This window comes from Miscanthus floridulus, unplaced genomic scaffold (assembly GCF_019320115.1).
Source record: "Miscanthus floridulus cultivar M001 unplaced genomic scaffold, ASM1932011v1 fs_753_3_4, whole genome shotgun sequence".
In the NCBI taxonomy this organism is placed as follows: domain Eukaryota; kingdom Viridiplantae; phylum Streptophyta; class Magnoliopsida; order Poales; family Poaceae; genus Miscanthus; species Miscanthus floridulus.
In genome coordinates, this window is record NW_027097223.1 from 81,565 (window position 1) to 107,045 (window position 25,481).

Consider the following 25,481-nt stretch of genomic DNA (forward strand, 5'->3'; position numbering starts at 1 on the left):
TCCTGGCGAGTTGTAGTCCCATCTTCCTTAGAATTTCTGAAAAAATGATGTTGAGTCCTGCTCCTCCATCAATTAGTACTTTTGTGACAGTCATGCTGGCAATGGTCGGATCTAGAACCAATGGGTCATGGCCTACATTTCCTACGCTGGTCCACTGGTCTTCTCTTGAGAATTGGATTGGGTATTCTGACCAGTTGAGATATCTTGGTGTAGCGGGTTCTGCGGCCATAATTGTTCGTAGCGTTAACTTTTCTTAATGTTTGCTTCTAGAGTCTGGAATCCTGGCAAAGATTACTGCTACTGTCCCTCTGGATTTTTGGAATCCCTTGTCATCATGGTTGTCTCCTTTTTTCTGATTGTCTTCTTTATTATTTCCCTTGCTATCTTTTCTAGTGTACCTTTCGTTGAAGGTGTAGCAATTTCCGATGGTGTGCCTCCCATTGGGGTGCAAAGGGCAACGCATGTTCTCGATGTCGTCATATCTTCTGGGCTTGGTAAATTTCTTTGATTTGTCAGCCATCGCTACCGTGTTGTCTGGACCTCGCTTTCTCTCCTGATGTCTGTTGTTTCGAGGATTTTGCCTGTCCGGGTTGTCTCTGTTGTTCCTTTCCGAGAATCTTTCTTTTGTTTTTTTCTTCTACAGTAATCATCTTTTCTACTATTCTTCTGAATTCTTCGTTATTTCTTGGGTTTTCTTTGCAGAAGTCTTGGAATTGCCACCTAGCCACGATTCCATGAGAGAAAGCTTCGATTACTTCTCGTTGTGTGATGTCATGTACTTGAGCTCGTAGTTCGCCAAATCGTCGATAGTAATTTCTGAGACTTTCACCTCCTTTCTGCTTGAGTCCTTTTAATTCTACGTGGGTGATTGGATGTGTAATAATTCCCGCAAAATTTTCACAGAAAGCTCTTTGTAAGTCTTCCCAATTTTTGATTGATCCGAGATTTAATTTGTCAAACCATTGAAGCGGCATGGTTTCTAGGGCCATGGGGAAGAACAAGGTTTTGATGTCATCGTCTCCTCCGGCTAATTCAATCGATTGAGAGTAGATCCTGAGCCATTGCTTTGGTTCGGTCTTGCCGTCGTATTTGGAGTGGTTGGACGGTTTGAACTTATGGGGTAGTCGAATCGAAGCGAGTCTGTTTGCAAAACAGGGACATCTATCGTGCGTTCTGGCTTCTGTATATTCTGACTCTGTGCCCCCTTCTTGCCAACTGTCGTTTTGGCGAGAGTAGCTTTGTGTGGCTGTCCGAGTAGGTGCTCTGCTTTTGTCCTTTCTTGGCTGCTCTACTCGGTTATTTTGACCATGATTTCCTCGGCTTCCTCCATTGTGACTTCCACTTGGTCCTAGTCTATCGAAAGCAGACTTCCTTTGATTTTGATCCTCCTGTTCATGAGATGTTGCCTTTTCATCGTTTGTTTTAAAGACTGTTGATCGGAGGAAATCTCGGAGTTGTTCTTGTTTCTCATTGGGATGTGAGGTCGCCCTGAGTTCTTCTAGTGCTTCCCGGATCTTGTCGTAGGGAGTATTCGTTGCTCGTCCTTCTTCGATTTCTCGTTCTAATTTTCTTCTATTGTACTCTGCCAGGTCTGATTCGTATTTGATCCATGTGTCTTTCTGCTATTTCACACGGCGTTGTCGTCCTTGTTTCAATTTGTTCTTTCTTTCTCTTGCTTGCCTCTGGCTCTCAGTCTCACCATCGTATCCCTGGATGAATGGTGATATATTGGACTCGGATTCGTCTGAAGATCTTACGTCGGGTGCTTCTGGGGGATCAATGGTGATCGAGGACGACGAATCATGAGTACTTCTCTAGCGTGAGTTGTTCTGTCATCGTCATTGATTTCCATACTGGCAGAGCTGTTGATGACCTCAGTAGAGATCTCAAAGTCATAGATGGAATCTCCTTGGTAAGGTAGAATTGCTGTTGTCGTGTCATCGATTAGTTGGGCGTTGTCATTCTCAGGAACGGTATCTGGCCAGTGAATGATGTAGTCTTGAGATGTTATGGTTAAAACAAGACCCTCCTGGGCTCCCTTCAGTGGCATTCTAAGCATGGGATAAGTGGATCCTTCGTGCCATGACTGATAGGATGTTGCCATGTTGTGGAGTCCGAATGGAAGAAGACTTGACTTCTTTGAAGTATTCTGGGCGTATTCCAAGTAGTATTCTTGACAGGTTGACGTCATGTCCCAGAGCTTTGTCAGAAAAGAACTCGGTCTTCTGAAAGAACTCGGATAAGACTTTGTTTCGAAAGCGGAACTTGAGTTTGAATCGGATACGTGATCTTGCGAGAACTGAATCGGATTGAGCTGTGTGAATCTTCCGGAAAACTGATCTGTCGTTATCGTCGAAATAGGATGATCCTGATGATGACCTGATTCTTCAAGGAGACGGCCTTGGAGCTTGCCATCATCTCCTGCCTTGCAGATCCATGAACCGAAGATGAAGATCAATCCCTTTGAGAAGATCATGTTGTCGAGGTCCATCAAGCACTCGGATGTAAAGTCGCCGAAAAGCCCCTACCTGGCGCGCCAGCTATCGATGTTTACCACCGATAGCCTACCACGGGGGTACCCGGGGCAGTATGTTCGGGCTTCGGCATATGCTGAACTCGATGGTTAACGCAAGAGATAGTCGAATTATCCTGGTTCAGGCCCTCGATCGCAAATCAAGTAACAACCCTACATCCAGTCGGTGTTAGCCTTTGCGTTGGATTGATTATGAAGTGTTGTGTCGTACAATTGCTTTGTTCAACTCTCGATCCAAGGTGCCCTGCCCTCCTTTATATAGTCAGGAGGCCAGAATCCTAGTCGGTTTAGAATGAGGGTTCCTAGTAGGATTACAGAGTAATACTACTACTAAGATTATAGGAGGAGAATCCTAATTGGACTAGGTCTTCTTCCTTCCTTGCGGGGTATCCTATGGGTCCCGTACTGACACTCACTTCCTCTCCCACACCGAGCGGCACGTAGCCTCCACTCCCTCCCCATAGCGGCGGTGCTTGCCCTCTCTCCCTCCACAGTGGCGGCGCTCGCCCTCTCTGCCCCCACAGCGGCGGTGGGCACCCTAGCAAGGAGGAGGCCTAGCGGAGAGTGCCCTGGTGAGGAGCCTCGGCCCCACGACGAGGAGCCCCGGCGGGTGCCCTAGCAAGGAGGATCCTCGACGGCCTCCTCGGCGGCCCAGAGGAGCAGCGCCCCGGCAGCCTAGAGCCCGGATCCAGGCCTCAGCTCTCTCTCCCTCCCCTCCCTCCCCACAGCGCCGCCCTCCAGCGGTGGATCTAGAGCTCCCGGTGGTGGATCCAGAGCGGTGACTCCTTCCTTCGGCGGTGGATCTAGGGCGGTGGCGCCCGTCGGCGGTGGATCCAGGGCACCGGCGCCTCCCTCGGTGGCGGATCCAGGGCGCCGGTGGATCCAACGAGCGGTGGTGGTGAGCTAGCGCCGGTGCGAGCGGGGTGGCCAGATCCTGCGGTGCCCTTTCTTCCTCCGGCGGCACCCTCTCTTCTCTCTCCCTCCGGTGGTGGCGCGACACGGGGACGCTGGATCCGGTGGCGGTGGTGGCGGGCCAGCGCCGGTGCTAGCGGGGCGGCGCCCTTTCTTCCTCCGGTGGCTTATGCTTTTTTTATTTTTTTCAAAAAATGTTTGCCGAGTGTTTTTGGGGAACTCGGCAAAGTCTTCGCCGAGTGCCTGACGAAAAACACTCGGGCAAAACAGCGTTTGCCGATAAACCAGTTGCCGAGTGTCGTTTGCCGAGTGTAACACTCGGCAAACGGTTTGCCGAGTGTTTTTGGGGCTTCTCCAAGTGCCCCCGGCACTCGGCAAAGTTCCTGAATCCGGTAGTGCTTCATCCTTGGTCAGGGCTTGATCTTCTGGAACAGCATGTGGCGTGACACATACGTGCATCCTCTAGTTCTACACCAGTAAATTTGGGCCACTTGCTGCAACACGCGGATTGAAGTGCTCCCCTCTTGCACTTCCTCCTTTTGCATGTACCACAGTCTTCATCATTGAATAATTGGCTAGTATAACTGCCCCTACAAAGGGTTATCAGCCGCCCCTAAAAAATGTTTTCTAAGTAGTGACGGGTCACTATCACGGAAAAGGAAAACACTGCCGGTTGCTTTGATAGTATAACCAAAAGTGACAGTGTATCATTGTCAGTTCATGACTTTAATCAGCAGCGATAGTATAACCAAATGAGATAAGTGGAGTTTCATTGTCGATTCATGGCTTCGATCAATAGTGTACTATGATTGCTGGTTGTAGCCGTGAACCAGCAGCGAAACTCCACCTACCACTATCGGTTCGTGGCTACAACTGGTAGTGATAGGTTGTTTTGCACAAAAAAATCATAACTTCTTAATATGATGTTGGATCAAGATAAATTTTCTAATAAAATTGTGGATTGCAATGAGGTCTAAAACTTTGTAGTTGACTACTTTATAATTTGACATGGTTTACATGTTCAGAAATTTAATATAAGTTCTCAAATCAAATATGAGATGGCTAACAATGTCGAATGAAGACAATGTCAACATCAAATTTCTAATACTCGATGACATCTACAACTTTGCAGTTAACAACCTTTTCATTTAAGATCATTTAGAATATCAAATATACAATGGATGCGGCTAAAAAATGGTCGTGTGTGCGCTAGGCCGCACGCGCAGCCGCCTTCAACCTCTTGCTCGCCACCCCCCCTTCTTCACCCTCACTAGCGGCCGAGCTCCTCCTCACCCTTGTACTCGCCGCTGCCCCCAGCCCCGCCGCGGCGAACTAGGGCTTGGTCGGAGCTCCGCGGCCGCGGCCACTACCATGGAGCTCCGGCCAAGCCCTAGCGCACCCACGGCGGCCGCCGTCCCCCCTAATCACCGGAGCTTACCCTAGCCGGAGATCCCCCTACTCGACCTGGCCCGGCCGCTTCCACCGCTGCCAAGGCCCCTAAACCACCCGCCGGCCTCCCCACTGCCTAGCCAGCCTTCCTCCCCCAACCCCCTTTCCATCTATGGCAGCCAGAGTTTGGGAAGAAGGGAGACCCTAGCCGGAACCCTAACGTGTTAGGAGGACGAGAAGGCCTACCTCGCTAGATCTGCCATGGCTGGCGCGGGTAAGCGGTGGGGCGCGGGCTCACCAGAGGAGGTCGCCGTCGGGGAGAGAGCGCGACGGGGAGGAGCTCGCCGGGCGCCGCAGGCAAGAGAGAGAGAGAGTGAGCGAGTAGGGTAGGGCGTACGCCCGTGTTTACGTCTTTGCCATATACAATATAAGTTTTACAAATGTGTAGTTAAAAGAATAACATTAGTGGTATAGTCACAAGTGTTGCATAACTTAGCAGGTATAGGTGTTTGACAGAAACATTGCGGTCTTCAGTTTGATTTCTAGAAACACATGATTCACTTTTTTATCGCTTACCACTAGTGACTCTAGTTTGTATATATTGGCCTGAGTGGTATCCTCGATGGTGCCCTTGGGCCGCTGTTTGTTGCCCTTTGCTTAGGCTAGGGAAGTGTTTCTTGGGCCAAATAAATTGGATAAGGAAAGCCCAAAATAAGTCAAGAGGGTTGTTGTTGGGCACAAAAAAGAACACCGAATGTCCCAAACATTGAGGCATTGTTCCATTATTCCTTATTCCATGGGGGTTGGAGGGCCTCCAACCCCCTTGGATTGATTTGCATCCGAACAAGGCTTGAATAAATAAGATTTGGGTCTTGTTTGGATCCTAGGGTCTAAACTTTAACCACTAAAGTTTAGATCACTTTAGCTTTTGAGGCTCCAAATAGCAAGTATAAAGTGTGGTCTAAAGTTTAGATCACCTCATAAAAACTTTAGACCACACAAGTGAGCTAAAGTGGTCTAAAGTTTTAACCATCAACTTGAGCCACTAAACTTTAGACCAGAGAATCCAAACAGGCCCTTAATCGCCAACCGTAGAACATATGCCCCCAAATATAGCAGGCAAATGATTAAGTTTGAGCAGATTCGGTTGCAAAGAAATCCAGCTAAACAAACTAAATGTGGAATTATGTCCTCTCCTCCCGGGCATAATTAAGTCTCACTAGTAGAGAACAGACCTTTGATCCTCGGCCAAAATGGGCTCTAGTCCCGGAATTTTTTGCCCCCGGGACAAGAAATACCTTTAGTCCCGGTTGGTGGCTCCAACCGGGACTAAAGGTCCCTGCCCAACGGCTACTGCGCCAGACAGAGGTGGCAGGGACCTTTAGTCCCGGTTGGAGCCACCAACCGGGACTAAAGGTATACTTTTACTCCCGGTTGGTGGCTCCAACCGGGAGTAAAGGTCTACTCCCGGGCCGTGGCTGCGCCCGGGGTTGGAAAGTTACCTTTAGTCCCGGTTGGATCTATCAACCGGGACTAAATGTTCTCCCTTTATAAATCGGCCGTCTCCTCCTTCCTCCCCGAACCCGAGCTCAGCACATTTTGAAGCTCACTGCAGTAGTGTTCTTGCTTCCTCCCTCCCTCCATTGTTCCTCCATCCATTCTTCGATTCCTCCGTCGATTCTTCAGTTGTAAAGGTTACCAATCTCATACTCTCATTTTTTACCATTTTCTTATGCCATTTTATTCACTATATATATTTATGGTTCTTTATTGTGGTTTTTTTTCATTTGTAAGCAATTTGAGCTCAAAATCACTTTAAGCTTGCATATTTACATGAAAGAAGGTTAAAGTATATATAAATAAAAACTTAGAAAATAGTTAGAAAATTATAGAAAATCCGTACTAGTTGAACTTGCGGACCGTGTTCAGCTCGGCAAGCATGTTCTCTGTCGAGCGGTAACGGACATCAAGGAGGAGCTTTGATTCTACGAGGGAGAGCGACAACGGTCGTGGGAGACCGTGTTCCCTTCCTCATAGAATCGGAGCTCTTCCTTGACCAAGTACGGTGCTGTCCGGTGGAGAAATGCTCGCCGAGATTATCACGTAAGCAAGGTCAACTAGTACGGATGGTTATTTATTCACACGTCCCGATATCGTCGTAGTAGTCTGTTATGTGTGTACATTCCCATTCTTCTGTTAATTTGCGGAAATATCATATGAATTACTTACCTGCCGCAGTAAAAGACGAGAACACAATGACCATTAAAAATATCATTGTTTAGAGATCTAGATAATTTTATAGTTTGTTAATTTTATTTGTTTATAAAAGAAGAAATTTATAGTGTATTAAAAAATGAGTATAGAGAGTAGATGGCAACTGCTTCCGGGTCCTCGGCCTCTCATGGGTTTCCAAAGCGACTTAGGCCGGGCCTTCCTCTCATTCCATGCGGCAAGTGTCGTGATGAGACGAAGATTGTGATGGAGTACCGAGTGAAGAAGGAGGGTCCCAACAAGGATCGTATCTTCTACAAGTGTCCGGATCGCAATGTGAGTTATTTTATCGTATTTAATGATTATGGTTAGTTTATACCTATTTTCATGATGGTTGTGATTAAAGTTCTAATTTTTTGTTTTAATTTCAGTGGGATGGCAGTGGACGATGTTTAGGCTTCTACTGGGAGGAAGAGTATGTTGAACTCGTGCAAAAATATCTTGCACAACAGGCAGATACGGCGGCTAATGAGGCAGTGATCCAGCCGAAGAAGCCCAAAGATGTTGCACAATCGGGGGATCTGTCTGTTTTAGTTGAGATTGGTCGCGAAATCCTTGTGCTCCTGAAATGTATTTTAGCTTTAGTTCTTTTAGTGGTAGTTGGGATTGTCTACATTGTAGCGATGCTTTCATAAATTTGTATCTTTTGTGGTGGCACGCATGTTGTATAAATAATTAATTATAATCTAGGTTTTAATATGATATTTATGTCATGTAATGCAGATGAGCCGTCATTGGATGTATAATGCTGATCGCCGCTCACAAGAGTTCATTGACGGCGTGCATTCTTTATTACGTGCGGCCGAGACAAACAAACGCGACGGTTTCATGTGCTGCCCATGTGCCATATGTAAGAATACGGTGGAATATCCTTGCTCAAGGACTCTTCATTCACACTTGTTCAAGTCGGGTTTCATGCCAAACTATATTTGTTGGACAAAGCACGGAGAAACCGGTGTTGTAATGGAAGAAGATGAAGAAGAACAATGGGACGACAATGATATTATTCCTGATGGTGCGTGCTTCAATGATACTGCAATGGGAGAAGCTGAAGAAGAGGTAGCCACAGAAGATGAGCCGGCTGATGATCTTTGTCAGGTCATTCGTGATGCACAAAGAGAATGTGAAAGTGAAAAGGAGAAGATCAAGTTCAAGCGGATGCTAGAAGATCACAAGAAATTGTTGTACCCAACTTGTGATGCAGGGCAGAAAAAGTTGGGAACCACACTAGAATTGCTGCAATGGAAGGCAAAGAATGGTGTATCTGACAAGGGATTTGGAGAGTTACTAAAAATCCAAAAGAAGATGCTTCCAAAGTACAATGAATTGCCCGCCACTACCTACGAAGCAAAACAAGTTGTCTGTCCTATGGGGCTAGAAATAGAGAAGATACATGCATGTCCTAATGACTGCATCCTATACCGTGGCAAAGAGTACGAGAAATTGGATGCATGCCCGGTATGCCATGCGTCGCGGTATAAGATCAGGCGAGATGACCCTGGTGATGTTGAGGGCGAACGTCCGCGTAAGAAAATCCCTGCCAAGGTTATGTGGTATGCTCCTATAATACCACGCTTGAAACGTCTGTTCAGAAACAAAGAACATGCAAAATTGTTACGATGGCACAAAGAAGACCGTAAGGTAGACAATATGTTGAGACACCCTGCTGATGGGTCCCAGTGGAGAGCAATCGACAGAGAATTCCCGGAGTTTGCAAATGACGCAAGAAACTTAAGGTTTGCTTTAAGTACAGATGGTATCAATCATTTTGGAGAGCAGAACAGTAGTCATAGCACTTGGCCTGTTACTCTAAGTATCTACAACATTCCTCCTTGGTTATGCATGAAGCGGAAGTTCATTATGATGCATGTGCTCATCCAAGGCCCGAAGCAACCTGGCAATGACATCGATGTGTACCTGAGACCACTTATTGATGAACTTCTCATTTTGTGGAATAAAGAAGGTGTACGTGTGTGGGATGAGTACAAACAGGAACACTTTGATCTGCGAGCATTGTTGTTCGTAACAATCAATGATTGGCCTGCTCTAAGTAATCTTTCAGGACAGTCAAACAAGGGATATAATGCATGCACACACTGCTTCGGTGATATTAGAGGTGTATTCTTGAAAAAATGTCGAAAGGTCGTGTACCTTGGCCATCGTCGATTTCTTCCTGCAAATCACCCCGTAAGAAAGAAAGGTAAGCATTTTAAAGGGAAAGCAGACCACCTGACCAAGCCTCACAACCGAACCGGTGAGGATGTACTCGATATGGTCAATGATGTGAAAGTCGTCTTTGGAAAAGGACATGGAAGCCAACCTATTCCGAAAGACGCTAACGGTCACGCACCCATGTGGAAGAAAAAGTCCATATTTTGGGACGTACCCTATTGGCAAGTCCTGGAGGTCCGTAGCTCGATCGACGTGATGCACCTGACGAAGAATCTTTGTGTGAACCTGCTAGGCTTTATGGGTGTGTATGGAAAGCCTAAGGACACATTTGAAGCACGACAGGACCTGCGTTGTTTGAGAGAAAGAGACAACCTGCATCCAGAGAAGACAGATGATGGACGCCATTACTTACGTCCTGCTAGCTACACTCTAAGCAAAGAGGAGAAGGAAATCATGTTTGAATGCTTAAACAACATCAAGGTACCATCTGGATTCTCCTCGAATATAAAGGGTATTATAAATGTGCCAGAGAAGAAATTCTGTAACTTAAAGTCCCATGACTGTCACGTTCTCATGACGCAATTACTTCCAGTTGCATTAAGAGGAATTCTACCTCCAAATGTACGTCTAGCCACCGTAAAGCTATGTGCATTCCTCAATGCAATTTCTCAGAAGGCAATTGATCCAACTGATCTAGCTAAACTACAGAATGATGTGGTTCAATGTCTCGTCAGCTTTGAGTTAGTGTTCCCTCCTTCCTTCTTTGATATTATGACACACCTCCTAGTTCACCTAGTCAAGGAGATTTTCACTCTCGGTCCTGTGTTCCTACACAACATGTTCCCCTTAGAGAGATTCATGGGAGTCCTGAAGAAATATGTTCACAACCGTGCTCGCCCAGAAGGAAGCATCGCCAAGGGCCATGGAACAGAAGAGGTCATTGAGTTCTGTGTTGACTTTATTCCCGACCTTGACTCGATTGGTGTTCCTGAATCGAGACATGAGGGGAGACTAAGCGGAAAGGGGACACTAGGGAGGAAAACATATATTGGTACGGATGATGATTATTTCAATAAAGCGCACTACACAGTTCTACAGAACTCCTCTTTGGTAGATCCGTATATTGAGACACACAAGGATCTCTTACGATCCGAGTTTCCAGGGAAGACTGAAGCTTGGATTACGCATAAGCACATGGAAACTTTCGGCGGTTGGTTGCGAAAAAAATGTCAAGGTGATGAGAGCATCCATGAGCAACTGTATTTATTGGCTATGCAACCATCATGGCATATCGTCACATACAAAGGGTACGAGATAAATGGGAACATATTCTACACAGTAGCCCAAGATAAAAGGAGTACCAACCAAAATAGTGGTGTCCGCATAGATGCCACAGACCCGAATGGGAATAAGCAGACATATTATGGACGCATAGATGAAATATGGGAACTAGAATATGCACCTACTTTGAAGATCCCATTGTTCAAGTGCCAATGGGTCAAGGTGACCGGAGGCGGGGTAATAGTAGACAACGAGTATGGAATGACAACAGTAGACCTTAGTAATATTGGGTACAAAGACGAACCATTCGTCCTTGCCAAGGATGTGAATCAGGTGTTCTATGTCAATGATATGTCTACCAAACCAAAAAGAGGGAAAAACGATAATGACTCAACCAAAGAGCCAAAGCGCCACATAGTTCTTTCAGGGAAAAGAGTCATCGTGGGAATTGAGGACAAGTCAGACATGTCAGAAGAATATGAAAAGGATGACCGAATTCCGCCCTTCAAAGTGAACAAAGACCCTAGCATCTTGGTAAATGATGAGGACACTCCATGGTTACGAAGCGATCATAACCAAGGGACATACGTAAAGAAGAAGTTCACTGCTATGCCCACTTGATGATATAGTGATTTAATATAGTGTGTGTTTGAGATATTATGTAATAATTGTGAATTCAGATGTTTATTATGTCATGTTTCAAATTAAATCAATGTTTGATTTGGTGGGATTTCTCTCTCAAAAAGGTAAATTAGGATACTGAGTGATGAAATATTAAAATATTAACGTTAAAATGATGTGAAAACAAATTTCCTGTCCAAAACCAATAATTTTAATAATTTTAATTAAACACTACATTTTTGCATTAACGAAATAATAAATATTAGTTACATTATGTTTTATAATTCTAACAAAAAATAAAAAAAGTTAGGTTATCGATTTTTCCTATGTGCAATAAACAAAAATAAAATTCATATTTTTAACAAAATAATTTTATGCCTTTTATTTAATTTACTATGTATTTAATAAAAACTATTGCATTTCTATTGTATTTAACAAGACTATTGCTTAAAACAGGCGGGAAACGAAACTGCAGGCCACCTTTACTCCCGGGTGGGAAGCCCACCCGGGAGTAAAGGTGGGCTGCAGTTTCGTGGCCCGCCAAAAAAAGCCTTTACTCCCGGTGCGTGTTACCAACCGGGAGTAAAGGTATACCTTTACTCCCGGTTGGTAACACGCACCGGGAGTAAAGGTACCTTTACTCCCGGTTGGTAATACGCACCGGGAGTAAAGGGTTTTTACTCCCGGTTGGTGGCTGGCAACGGGAGTAATTCTCCTCTGCTATATAACCTCCAGCGCCTGGCAGATCGATCCGCTCGTCTTCTTCCTCGTCGAACACCGCCGCCCTCTTCTTCCTCGCGCCGCGTCCGTTCGTCTTCCGTGACACCGGCGCCGCCGTCTTCTTCCTCGTGCGGCCTCCACCGCGCGTGCCCGTGCCCCTCCTCCGCGCTTGCCCGTGGCTCTCCACCGCGCCCTCCTCCGCGCCCGAGGCCCTCCACCGCGCGTTGCCCCACCGCGCCGGCCCGAGGCCCTCCAGTACGTACACTGCCGAGCTTCGAGGTGATATATTCGTCGATCTCTTTGTACATTTGTCCGAGCCCTCCACTGCCGAGTTATAGATCACGTCGAAAACTACAACTTTGGTGTAAGCCATGTCAACGGTCGAGGTCGATTGAAAATTCCAAATTTTGAATCACAAAATCTAGAAACTAAAAATGAATATTTGGAACTCTAAATGATTTTAAATAAAAACATATCTTAAGGCAAGTTTTGAATATTTGGAACTCTAAATGACAAGTATAATTTAGGATCACCAATGAAATTACTTTAGAAATTAATTAGATCGATGTAAATCCATGGCTTGTATAATAAACACGCTATATATTATTTGGAAACAACGCTACGAAGCATCCGCTAATGATCCAGCCCATCAACCGCCATATATTCATCACTATATGATATGCCATTATTTCAAGATGCAGTTTCAATAGAAGAATTTTTTCTATCTTCATAGATCAATGTTTGTTAACGAAATTTTATCCAAATATATTCATGTAGGGTCTTTTTTTTTGAAGGATTTGTTGTAGGATATATAATGGTCAAATAGGAACTCAATTTTGATACCCAGTTTGTAAACTAAGCGTTTTTTAGTTTATCAAAAATATCACATGTTTGTTCATTTGAGAACTTTGAATATACAGATATAATATATTAATGTTGCTAAAGTAATATGAGCATTACATATTTTTTTTCCGGGAAGACTATCTTCAAACTTTATATCATAGCATCAGAGATCGCCTGTAGAAGAAGAAAATAAATTCTTATCATTTCGGAAATAGTAATGGTTATATGAGCAATAAGACACATATACTTACATTTCATAATGACTTATACTTATATTATTAACATAGAATTTTCTCATATGATGAATGACTACATGGTTGATCACATGGTACATAGGATCACAACATCACGCACCGACACCGCCCCGGCCCGCCTCACGTCGTCGTCGTCGTCAGCACGCCGGCCCGCCTCACGTCGTCGTCGTCAGCACATCGGCCACCGCGTCGACACGTATATATACGTCATTTGTATTCATATGCATTTCGTCCATGCGTTTCTATGTATACGGCGGAGCACCGCCGCCCTCATTCACCCATGTGTACAGACATATATACGGCGGAGTGGAGCACCGCCACTCTTGTCACACCGCCCTTTCTCGTGCCCTAATTCGCCCTAGTACCGACGTAGTTCGTCCTAGTGTGGCGAATTGCGTCCGTGATCGAGGGGCAAGATTTAATAATGCATATTGTTTGTAGATTTTACGCATGTAATAAGCAAAGATTTGACGTACTATATATTGGTTTTGTTTTTTGAAGCTAGATGGCCGACCCGAGAAATATGGATGAGGAGGAGTTGATGATGAATTTGATCAACACTGGCACTCAAGTTGCCGGCGATGATGGTGCTAAAAATAACGTGCAAGAGGATGTAGATGACGGGAGTCAGTACTTAGCTCTTGAACAAAATGAGCAACAACATATTGGCCAAGTATATATTTTTTATTATTAGCTATATATATATATATTATCATATGTCTTATATGTGCTCATGACATTAAAAATAATGTTTATGTTTTGTAGCCCTCTGGATCGACATCAACAACTACAACGAAGAGTAAAAATGTTCGAGGTCCCAAAAAGCCATTGGAGGGTCGCTTCATCATCTCGGAGTTCAATGTGGATACAGGAGAACCGGGGGGGCCGAATAAAATGAAATTTGTGCACCACTGTGGTTACCTTGTACGGGACCGGCTCCCGATTAGTACCCGTGAATGGAAGAAGAAGACCAATGCTCCTCATATCAGTTTTGTCTCCGATCGTGACAAGGCGTTAATTTGGAATGATGTCTTGGTACATTTCACGCTCCAAACAGATGATTATGATGATATAATAGATGGTGATGAATTGAAGGAGCGAGTTAGGGATTGGGCAATGAAGAAGATGGCCACCCAGTTTCAGACTTGGAAGAAACACCTATACACGACGTATGTCAAGAAGAACATAGCACCAGATTTTACTGTCCCAGGCCCGATCTCAAAGCAGAGGCCCTATTGGGATGAGTTTGTACAGTATAAGACTTCGGAAGAGGGTGTAGGTCGGGTGATAAAGAACCAACGTAATGCCCAACAGAAGACATACCACCATACCTTGGGATCAGGTGGCTACCCGACTGCCATTAAGAAGTAGAACAAAATGGAAGCAGACCTTCTTGCCAAGGGTATCAGACCAGAATCACTCGAGTGGGGAGAACGTGCAAAGAATTGGTTTTTCGCTCATGGGGGAACACTAGACTAGGAGACAGGGAAGTGCGTTTATGGCGCAAGACTGCAAGAAGCAGCAGAAAGATTGTTTTATGCTCAGAGAGCTACTGCTAGTGGTGCGTTCAGGCCCAACAGAGAGAAGGATGAGCTGACATACGCCATCGGGACTATTGAACATGGTGGCCGAACTAGAGGCAAAGGAAGTGTCTCGTGGGAGCATGGATTCCCTCAGGACAGACCTTCCTACAGAAGTCGCCAGAGAAAGAAGGAAGAAGAGGCACAACGGCTCCAGAGGTTGGAGGAAGCGGTGCGTGAAGCACAGGAGCGGGAAAAAAACCTTGAAGCGAGAATGCAGGAGGAAATCAAAAGGCAAGTGCAAATAGCAGTGAGTGCAAGCAAGCAGGCATCAGAGCCAGGAATCAACATTAGCCAATCTGTTCAGTTGAAAAGCAGCTGCGCTTCCACGGAGATACCAAATCAAGGGGACACAGGACTGCGCTTCCCTGTGGATGACGTCACTGAACCTTGTACAACGTGTGAGCTACACATTCCGAAGGAGAATTCCACAATCAAGGTGGCTATCGGTCTTGTTAATCCTATCGACCGAACCAAGACACCAAGGATTCATGGGAATATAATCCAAGAAGGATATGCCACCATCTCGGTAGATAAAGCTGAAAAAGGTTTTAGTGATTTGCCTCTTGACATTCCTGGAGGTGATGGCGAGAAGACTCTAGGAGAAGCGGAGAAGACATTCATTCTATGGCGCAAGCGCTACATCATCATTCCAGGGATGTCGGCTCCACCTCCTCCTGAACTACCTCACCATAGGTACGTGCGGATGAAAACACTACATCATTAATTTGTATTGGCTTAAATAATTAACAATCTGCTCATAATAATATGTCATTCCTTTTTTTGTAGCAGATCCTCCCCCAACCTAAATCCAATTGTTCAATCGCCAGATCATCATAGTGCTCTGTACGATGACATTGTGTTGGAAGACGAGGCTGCATCCACACCCTCTCCAAGGAGGTCTCCAACGCCGCAGCCGCCACCTCCAAGGAGGTCTCCAACGCCGCTGCCAACACCTCCAAGGAGGTCTCCAACGCCTCCCCCGCCCCCGCCTACCAAGAAGCCTAGCAAGAGGCCAGCCCCTCAAACGAAGAACCAGTCCCCGCCTGCAAAGAAAGCCACCGTGAAACCAAGGGCTATTCCCAAAATAATATCTGAAGAGAAGGAAGAAGGAACTGATGCATATAAAAAAGACATGTCTAGATTCTATGACAAACTTAAAATGAATCAAGAAGCAAGGAGAAACCCAGAAAAACCGTACTTCTTCGTAGCTCCGGATATTTTAAGAAAAAAGGTGACTTCTTACCAGCAACAACAGCGGGAATCTCGTAAGCCGTCCAAATCAACGTTATCAGACTATGACCGCACTCTCACCAAGTCAATTGAGGCGGCACAGAAAAAGAAGCGGGCAGGGAAAGGAGTTGCCCAACTCGGACAACAAGCGCACCAATCAATCCCCCCGCTAGTTGTTGGTAATGAATATGGTTCGAATTTAGGATTAATGCATCAGGCAAACATACCTCCGGATGTCGATTTGGATCACCTTGGTGAATTTCTTGATGAGACTGGTCTCGACCTTTACCAGATGTTTGGTGATGGAAACATTGAGAGTGCGGCGGAGGTTGATATTTGGAAGAAAAAATTTGTACTAGGCCAGAGTCTATACAACCCTCAAGCCTTATCTGATCTGGGGACGCAAATGTACCTGCTAAACAAGTGGTACATGCAGGCGTCTACCAGTGGAGACTTCTGCGTTGGTGTCAGAATTAGAGACGAACATTGGTTCCGTGGCGATGATGTTATGTATGTTGACTTTGCAGAATTTCATCAACTATGCCACCTGACCTCTCTGGACAAAGTTATCATTAGCTGCTATTGCCTGTAAGTAATAATTCTTTTGATCTATTATTAAACTCATCATATGTGTGTATATGCATATAAATTATCCTAACAAGTACTATATATATGCAGATTTACAATGACAGAGCTCAGAAAGGAAGGCTGCAATGAAATTGGTTTTGTTGATCCCCATATAGTATTCAAAGACCCAATTACTCCAATGACTAATTGGAAGTCTGAGTCAGAGAGTAACCTCATGAACTTCTTAGTGAACCAACGCCACAAGAAGGATATACTCTTTCCCTATAACTTCAAGTGAGTGTTAATTATGTCGATCATAGCCTTAATGGCTCATATGTTGATTCTAGTTAATTAATGAGTGTTATGCGTTATATCCTATAAACACATGCAGCAATCACTGGATATTGATGGACATCGATCTGGTGAAAAGTCACTTGATAATCTATGACTCGATGAGAAAACCACAACAAGACTACCAAGATATGATAGATATTATCCAGAGGTAATTTCGGGATCTCTAGCAACTATATATACACACAAACATGATGATTAACTATATCTGATGACGTGGCAAATTTTTTATTGGGCAGTGTTTGGAAAACCTTTATTGAGAAGCAACACATGGAAAAATGCAAAGCGCCACTGAATGTAATCCCATTGAAAGTAAGTCCCCTGAATCGCATCATCTTTATTAATTAAACATATAGCTTTCACCGGATCACCAGATTGGATGACAAATCTTTTTCTCGTAAAGTGGTGTCTGAGGCAGGAACAGGGGAACAACTACTGTGGTTACTATGTTTGCAAGTTTATCAAGGTGGTCTCCCAAAGAACTCCTACAGAGAGACTCAAAGTACATTAAAAATACACTATATATTCATTTAATTATTATTATTGATTGTGTTACTATGTCTTTATATATATATATGTACATATATTAATTTATTTTCCTTTAATTCAAACCTGTAGACTCGATGGTTGGAGGAAAAGGTCATACGGCAAGACCAAATCAAAGCAATTCAAGAGTCTATAGCCGGATTTTTTAATGAGCAGGTCATCGATTCCAAGGGCGAGTTCTACTTCGACCCAACACTGCCATTGAAGCCAAGCTAGAGGATGAGAAGAAACTTGTTATGTCACAACAACTATAATGCAATCTTTTGTAATATATGCACATGAAATAATATAATGTAAAATACACATATGCATGCATGCATGTAAATATATATATGATGCATGCATGCATATATATATATATATATATATATATATATATATATATATATATATATATATATATATATTTCTATGCTTGAATTGTGTGATTTAATACGTTCATTGTGCTTGAACCGAAACATACTATATGCACGTATAAATGTATAATTAGCAGCGTACAATACGACTTCGAAAACCTATTTTGAAAAGAAAACAAAAAAATGAAAAGAAAAGAAAAAAGAAAAAAAACCTTTAGTCCCGGTTCGTATTACCAACCGGGACTAAAGGTGCCGGCCATCGTGGCATGTCAGGAGGCACCTTTAGTCCCGGTTGGTGTTACCCACCGGGACTAAAGGTCCTCCTTTAGTCCCGGTTCTTCACCCGGGACTAAAGGACCCCCCCTTTAGTCCCGGATGCTTGCTCCCGGGTGGGGAACCGGGACTAGAGGGGGTTCCCCACCGGGAGTAAAGCCCGTCTCTGTACTAGTGTCTGCTACCAACAACCACTCCACCTCCACCATAATTCCAACCGTCAACGCTGCGGGTGCTAGCACAAACCGCCAGCAACAACCACAACTGACTGCATTAGCAGCCAGTTCTAAAGCCGTTGCATGTGAAGCATCAATAATGGCCTCGGGCATGCACGACCGTCGACGCTGATGACCCGCCCAAGTGGACCACACCACACACGGCGCTACACACGAAGACGATGAGCCATCCTACTCCACGTCCACCTGCAGCCGCATTCCCAGCAAGCGCGGTGAGGTGGTGGTGAGGGGTACGAATGAAGACTTCTATAGTGGCGGAATCACATCGACGTTTGTCACCCATGTTGAGGACGACGCGAGGCCAACAGAGGATTTCATTAGCTACGTGTACTAGTTTGTTAGATTTGATATCTTTAGAAAAGCTCTCCAACATGCCATCGTCCAAGTCAACGCTCACTTTGTTCAGCGATTGGGACTTAGGTTTGAAGGGTATAATAATGGAAAGACATCAAATAAAAAAATGTTATGGGGGCGCCCCCTCAGCTGATCAAACCTGCGTACACAGGTGATCTCTGTTTGCTTCGGGGGCTCAGAAAACAAAAACAAAAAAAAAATACAGAAATCAACCTTGTTAAGAGATTCGTGGTATATCTCTTTGAATCCGTGATGGACCTGGAGAGCTTAGTGGACCTTGTGTTGGTGGGCTTAAAGCCCTGGCTAGCCAGTGATTGGTTGATAAGCCTGCTGGGCTCCTCGATCTACAAAACTAGTTTTTTAAAAACCATGCACTTTTGCTCCCTGCAGGTTTTGACGGTGGTTTTGCTGATGTGGATCTGCGTCAAAGGGGGTAAATCAAACTATATTAAAAGTTCAGGACGTAAATCGGACAAGAAATATTTTTTATATAAAAAATATCTAAAAAAAATAAAAAAAATTACACAAATATATTTTACACGAAAAATAATACAATTAGCAATCCTAAAACCTAGTTTAATCTTGAAAATTCATAGAAAGTGTGTTTTAGCTTAGAAAATTATGAAACTTGTTTCAGATTTTTCGAACTCATGCTCTATGTTATGGTGCCTAGGTTGAAATTGTTTGAATATTGATGGACTCATTTTGGTGCTTATTTTCTATTACAAGCTCTCGTATCTATTATAATTAGTCGATATTGATTATATGAACTACACATGAGCACTAGTGAAGCATCACTAAAATCGTAGACCTAGATAAAATTTCAAAGTATCTATGTTAGACTGCGTGGCCGCATGCACCCTTCCGCACACATACATGCATGCATGTACCCTTTGTTTAATATATTTAATTAAGTTTTACAAATTATTAGTTTAATTAAGTTTTAGTGCAATGAATTATGGAGCGTAACGTGGCATGAAATCTAGTTAGTAGCACAAAGTCATATTTGAAGCTCATCACCGAAACATAGAGCATGCTTTTAAAAAAAATCTGAAACTAATTTCATAATTTTCCGATAAAAAACAAATTTTATATAAATTTTCTAAAAATTAAACTTGGTTTTAGGATTTTTAACTGTATTATTTTTCATGCAAAAATATATTTGGACAAATGTTAATTTTTTTATTTTTTTGATATTTTTATATAAAAATATTTCTTTTCTAATTTACCTCCTTTAACTTTCAACTCAGTTCGATTTACCCCTTCTGACGTGGCGCCACATCAGCAAAACTACCATCAAAACTGTCAAGGAGCAAAAGTGCATGGTTTTCAAAAGTGGAGGGAGGTTTTGTAGATCAGGAAGGAAAATCGGAACCGCGATACTTGAGTAAGGTAAATTGGACTTCTTCCCTCATACTATTATCACTACAATCGGACACTAAAGCAACTGGTCTAGCAAGCCAAGTCGTGATCTGTGACCATTATCTGGAGGTGGGATTTGGTTATTGGATTTGGTTCTGTAGATGGGCCGAGAGACATGGACGATCCAGTGTCTTTCTAGGCTACCTGTGCATGTTGTATGCACGGTAAACTGGTCCACGGTGGTAGGATATATTTATCTATCTATCTACGTAGTTTCTCAAAAAAAAATCTATCTATCTACATTATTTATTATAAAAAAACGAAAGAATTAAAAAACATAGCTCACCATAAAACCCTTCTATATCTATACCCGTCTAATATCTATTATATCTAACACATCCGGATAATTGCTATTCATTTTTTTTTCACCCATGCCACGTTGTACCCACTGCCTTTATCAGCCAGCAATCTCTGCCCGCTACTAAATCTTGCAAAAATTAAATGTGACTGCAGCCAATGCCGGATCTTGGATCCTCCCTCCCTTGTAGTGAATGAATGAACGCCCATCCACCCTCTTTACTCTAGGCTACTATCTCCATCCCAAAATAACTATCGTTTTTTTTATTTCCGTGCCGCATATTTGACTAGATTTATAGAAAAAACGTGTAATATTTGTATCTCCAAATAAATTTATTATGAAAATAGATTCAATGATATATACAATGATATTAATTGTATATCATAAATATTAATATTTTTTATATAAAATTATTTAAATTTATTTATTGAGAAGCGAGAGCCCCAGATGGGCAGTTGTGACCACAATGAATTATATAACTCTTATCTATTTATGGGAGAGTAGAGTAGGGTCACACAGCAAATGCGTCAACGTATGTACTAGTAGTTTATGGTTTCTCCTTGTGAAGAGGGGAAGGAATCTTTCGTAAAGGAGTTACATTCTATTATGGAGTCCTGGCAGGGGCCTGTTATCCTAGGTGGTGATTTTAATCTGATTAGATTTGCTTATGACCAAAATAATGCTAGGATTAATTATAGATGGGCTGATGCTTTTAATGATTGGGTGCATAAGTGGGCTCTGTTGGAACTCAGTGCATCTAATAGAAAATACACTTGGACAATTAACCAAGATAATTTGGTTAGGCCAAAATAGATAGAATTTTTGTGTCTACTGAACGGGATAGTGGCTTTCCTTTAGCAACTGTTAAATGTCTAGATAGATTTCCTAGTGATCATAACCCGCTGGTCTTGGAAACTGGTTCTAATGTTTTCTTTCGCAAGAAACGTTTTAGATTCGAAAAGTGGTGGCTCTACCAGGATGGTTTTTCTGATATTGTCAAGAAAGCCTGGAACACTCCTTGTAATCTGACAAATAGTTTAGATAAATGGCAATTTAAAATTAGGACTCTTCATAGGTTTGTTAGGGTTGGGCTTTGAATGAAGTAGCTAGGCTGAATAAATATAAAATTGAGCTTGCTTTGGAATACAATGACTTGGAAGCCGAGTTAGATTCTATGATTCTATCTGAGACGGAGAGGGATAGAATGGACTTTGTTTCTAAGGAATTAGAGAAGATTTGGGCTTTAGAAGAGATTAAGGCGAGGCAGAGATCTAGAGACAGAAATATCCTAGAAGGGGATAGGAACACAACATATTTTCATGCTGTAGCTAATCAGAGAAGTAGAAAGAAGAGGATAGGGGTTGTGGAAGGCCCTAATGGTCTAGTAGAGGACCAGAAGGAGATGATGGACTTTGCTTTAAATTTCTTCAAACATTTGTTTAGAAGAGAGGACAAACCCCCTATCTCTTTAGGTCAAGACTTTTGGAGACATGCGGATTTAGTGAGTAGTAGTGAGAATGAGTTGCTAACTACTCCTTTCTCTGAATGAGAAATTAAGGAAGCGGTTTGGAGTTGCTATGCTGATGGTGCACCTAGGCCTGATGGGCTCTCATTTATATTTTATCATAAATTTTGGGATTTGATTAAGACTGATTTAGTTGATATGTTCAATGATTTTCATTGAGGGAATCTTGATTTGAAAAGACTTAACTTTGCTATGATTTCCCTCATCCCTAAGGTAGATGAATCTAGATCCATGAAAAATTTTAGACCTATCAGTCTCATTAACTACAGTTTTAAGGTGTTTTCCAAAGTGTTAACTCTTGGATTAGGAAAGATTATGAATAGATTAATTTCTCCTCAACAAAGTGCCTTTATTCAAGGTAGATATATTTTAGAGAGTGTTGTGATTGCTCATGAATTAGTACATAGTCTTAATAAATCAGGTGAACCTGGTTTAATCATGAAATTAGGCTATGAGAAGGCGTACGACAGAGTTTCTTGGGATTTTTTGTTTGAAATCCTTAGGACTAGAGGTTTCAGTAACACTTAGATTGATTGGATTAGACATTTAGTCATTGGAGGCTCTGTGGGAGTCAACCTTAATGGCAAAGAAAGTAGTTTTTTCAAACCTGGGAAAGGGTTAAGGTAGGGTGATCCTATCTCTCCCTTGCTTTTTAATCTTGTAGGTGATATTCTTACAAAAATGCTCCAGAAGGGACTGAGAAAGGTATTATTAAAAGGATAGTAGAAAACTTTAGGGTAGGCGGTATTGTGTCTCTGCAGTATGCAGATGACACCATTCTTTTTTCTAGAATTGAGGAGGAATACACTAGGAACCTAAAAAGTATCCTCATTTGATTTGAACAGCTGTCTAGTATGAGGATCAATTTTCATAAAAGTGAGTTAATTCCGATGAATGTTAAACCTAAAGCAGTTCACAATCTTGCTCATTTGTTCTCCTGTCCGGTTGGTACCTTACCTATCAAATATTTAGGGGTCCCTTTGCATTATGAAAAGCTTAGTAGGGAGGACATTCAGCCTCTAGTTGATAAAATGTTGAAGAAAATGGCTGGTTGGAGAGGTAGGTTGTTGTCCTACGTAGGGAAACTAGTTCTGATGAAGTCTTGTTTAGCTAGTATTCCTGTATACTTACTCTCATTTATTAAATTTCCTAAGTGGGCCATTAGAGTTCTACACTCTCATCTCGGTAATTGCTTATGGGATGATAGCCCCACATCCCGTAAAATTCATTTGGCCAACTGGGAGAGTGTCAGTATGATGAAAGAGTATGGAGGCCTAGGTGTTCCTAACTTGAGAGATTTAAATTTGTGTCTCTTAGCTTCTTGGGTTAAAAGGTATAATCTAGATGGTGATAAGATGTGGAGACAGTTTTTAGACTTCAAGTACAATACTGATAGATCTAACATCTTTTATAGCTCCTCCTCTGGAGCCTCTGAGTTCTTTAAAGGTATGATGAGAGCTGCTTCTGTAGCAAAAATGGGATATAGATGGCATATAGGAAATGGCAAGAAGTGCAAGTTTTGGGAAGATAATTGGTTAGGTACTTCTAGTCTAGCTATTCAATATTGGGAGATCTACGTGTTAATTAATGAGAATGATGCTACGGTTGCATCCTTGTGGGATGGTATTGATTTGAAATGCACTTTTAGAAGATGTGTCGATGGTAGATTATACAATCTTTGGTTAGAAGTGGTCCAGTTAGCTTCTACTATTAGCTTTACTGATGAGGAAGATTCACTAATATGGCAGTTTAATTCTCATGGTGTATACTCTTCACAGTCCTTATATAAAGTCATTAATTTTAGGGGTATTTCTCCTATGTATGTTCCTGTTGTTTGGGCACTGAAGGTCCCACCTAGAGTCCATTTCTTCCGGTAGTTGTTATCTAAAAACAAGGTTCTGACTAGAGATAATTTGAGTATCAGGAAGAAAATCAAGGATCCTACTTGTTTGTTTTGCTCAGAGGCTGAAACTATCAATCATTTATTTTTTTTTAACTGTGTAGTAGCTAAACAGCTTTGGTCCATTCTTTCTGAGATCTTAAATAAATAAGTTGGTATAGACTTTGTTTCTGTTGGGACTATGTGGATTAGTAATAGGAAATTCATAGTGGAAAATATTTTTTGTGCTACTGCCCTGTGTTTTCAGGGAACACTCGGGGTAGATGTGCGAGTGCTGATAGTGAAGGTAACAGCAATGCTGCACAATTGGAGTTCTCTGTGTCCGAAGGAGAAAGTCCTAGAATTTCTGGATCACCTGGACAAACTGAAAAGCTTCGCCACAAGACCTCACCGACTACCTGGCTTAGTCAGGTGAATGATGAATGGGATCGCATCTTATATCAATCTAGGAACGACCGGAAGACCAATACAATATCTGATGAAGTTAAAGCTCTGCTGACAAATGGAGTTGATCTGGAAAGGATGGCTCGTGAAAAAAACTGGATTAGCTTTGCGAGTCTTGCGAAAGCTTGGGGGATGTAATGATGTCAGTAGTTAGTTCTGCTATACTGTGCATTTGTTTTGCCTATTGAGGCCTTCTGCGTTCTATTGGAGTTCTGAACTCTGAATGTTGTAAGGAGTTTAACGGTCTGGTCTTTGCAATATAAAGGCCCGGGGCCACCCTTGAACTCTAAAAAACGTATGTACTATATATGGATGTGATCTCTGTCTGTCTACCGAATCACGAGTATCCAGCGCCATCTACAACCATACACTTATACAGTTATTACTATATTGCATCCAACTGTCGGCAAGCGCAAAGACTCACAACAAATCAGAGCCATAAGTTGCTATAACCACCGAACACGGCAGGTTCAAAACTGGCTCACTCCCAGATTTTGATCAGCAAGCCAGTATCTCTCAGACTACGGATCAACTTAAAGGCAGTGACACTTAAACAAAGCAAAGTTCCAAATTGATGACAAAATGAATAAATTTACTACTATATAAATGATCTCGCAATACACTGCACAACCATTAACTCAGACGATCACAAAATACAACCGTCTTCTAAAATACGTGAGGATTTATGGAGGCGTTCAATAAAATTGCCTGTCTCCTAAAAATAATTTACAGAGGTGGTCAAATTTTGACCGTCTCCTAAATTTGATTTACGGAGGCAAGCCACTTTAGAGGCCGGCCTCCAAAGATGGAGGCCATTTGCGGAAGCGGACTCCTTATGTGGCCCGCCTCTGTTAATTGAACCCGATCTATTATCCATCTTAAGGCCCATCGTAGCCTGTTTACCCTATCTCGACTATATATACGAAATGAAACCCTAGCTACCACTCGTCTCTCTCCTTCTCTCACCCATCTGTGCCACACACTTCTCTTTCTCTCCCTCCCTCCCTCTCTTGGCGTCGGATCCAGGCTGGTGGGGCGCCATGCCCCTGGCAGTGGGGGTCGCGCGTCGCACATTAGCGGCTGCAGGAGGCCACGCCCCTAGTGGATCTGTGGCTAGGCGGCATGCGGGGCCCATCTCCCGGCGATGGCGTGGCACGAGGGGCCAACAGCGATGGCGCGCAAGCTTCCTCCAGCGTGCCGTGGATCTGGCGAGCGGATCTAGCAATGAGCGGCAGTGGCGGCGCGTGGACGGGCTTACTAGGCCTCATGGATGGGCTCGGTGGGCTCATCGACGAACTCGTTGTTTTTTATTTTTTAATCGATTTTCAGAGGCGAAGGGACTTTGCAAACTAGTATGTATCTAAACAAGCTAAAGTGACTTTGCAAATTAAGACGCGAAG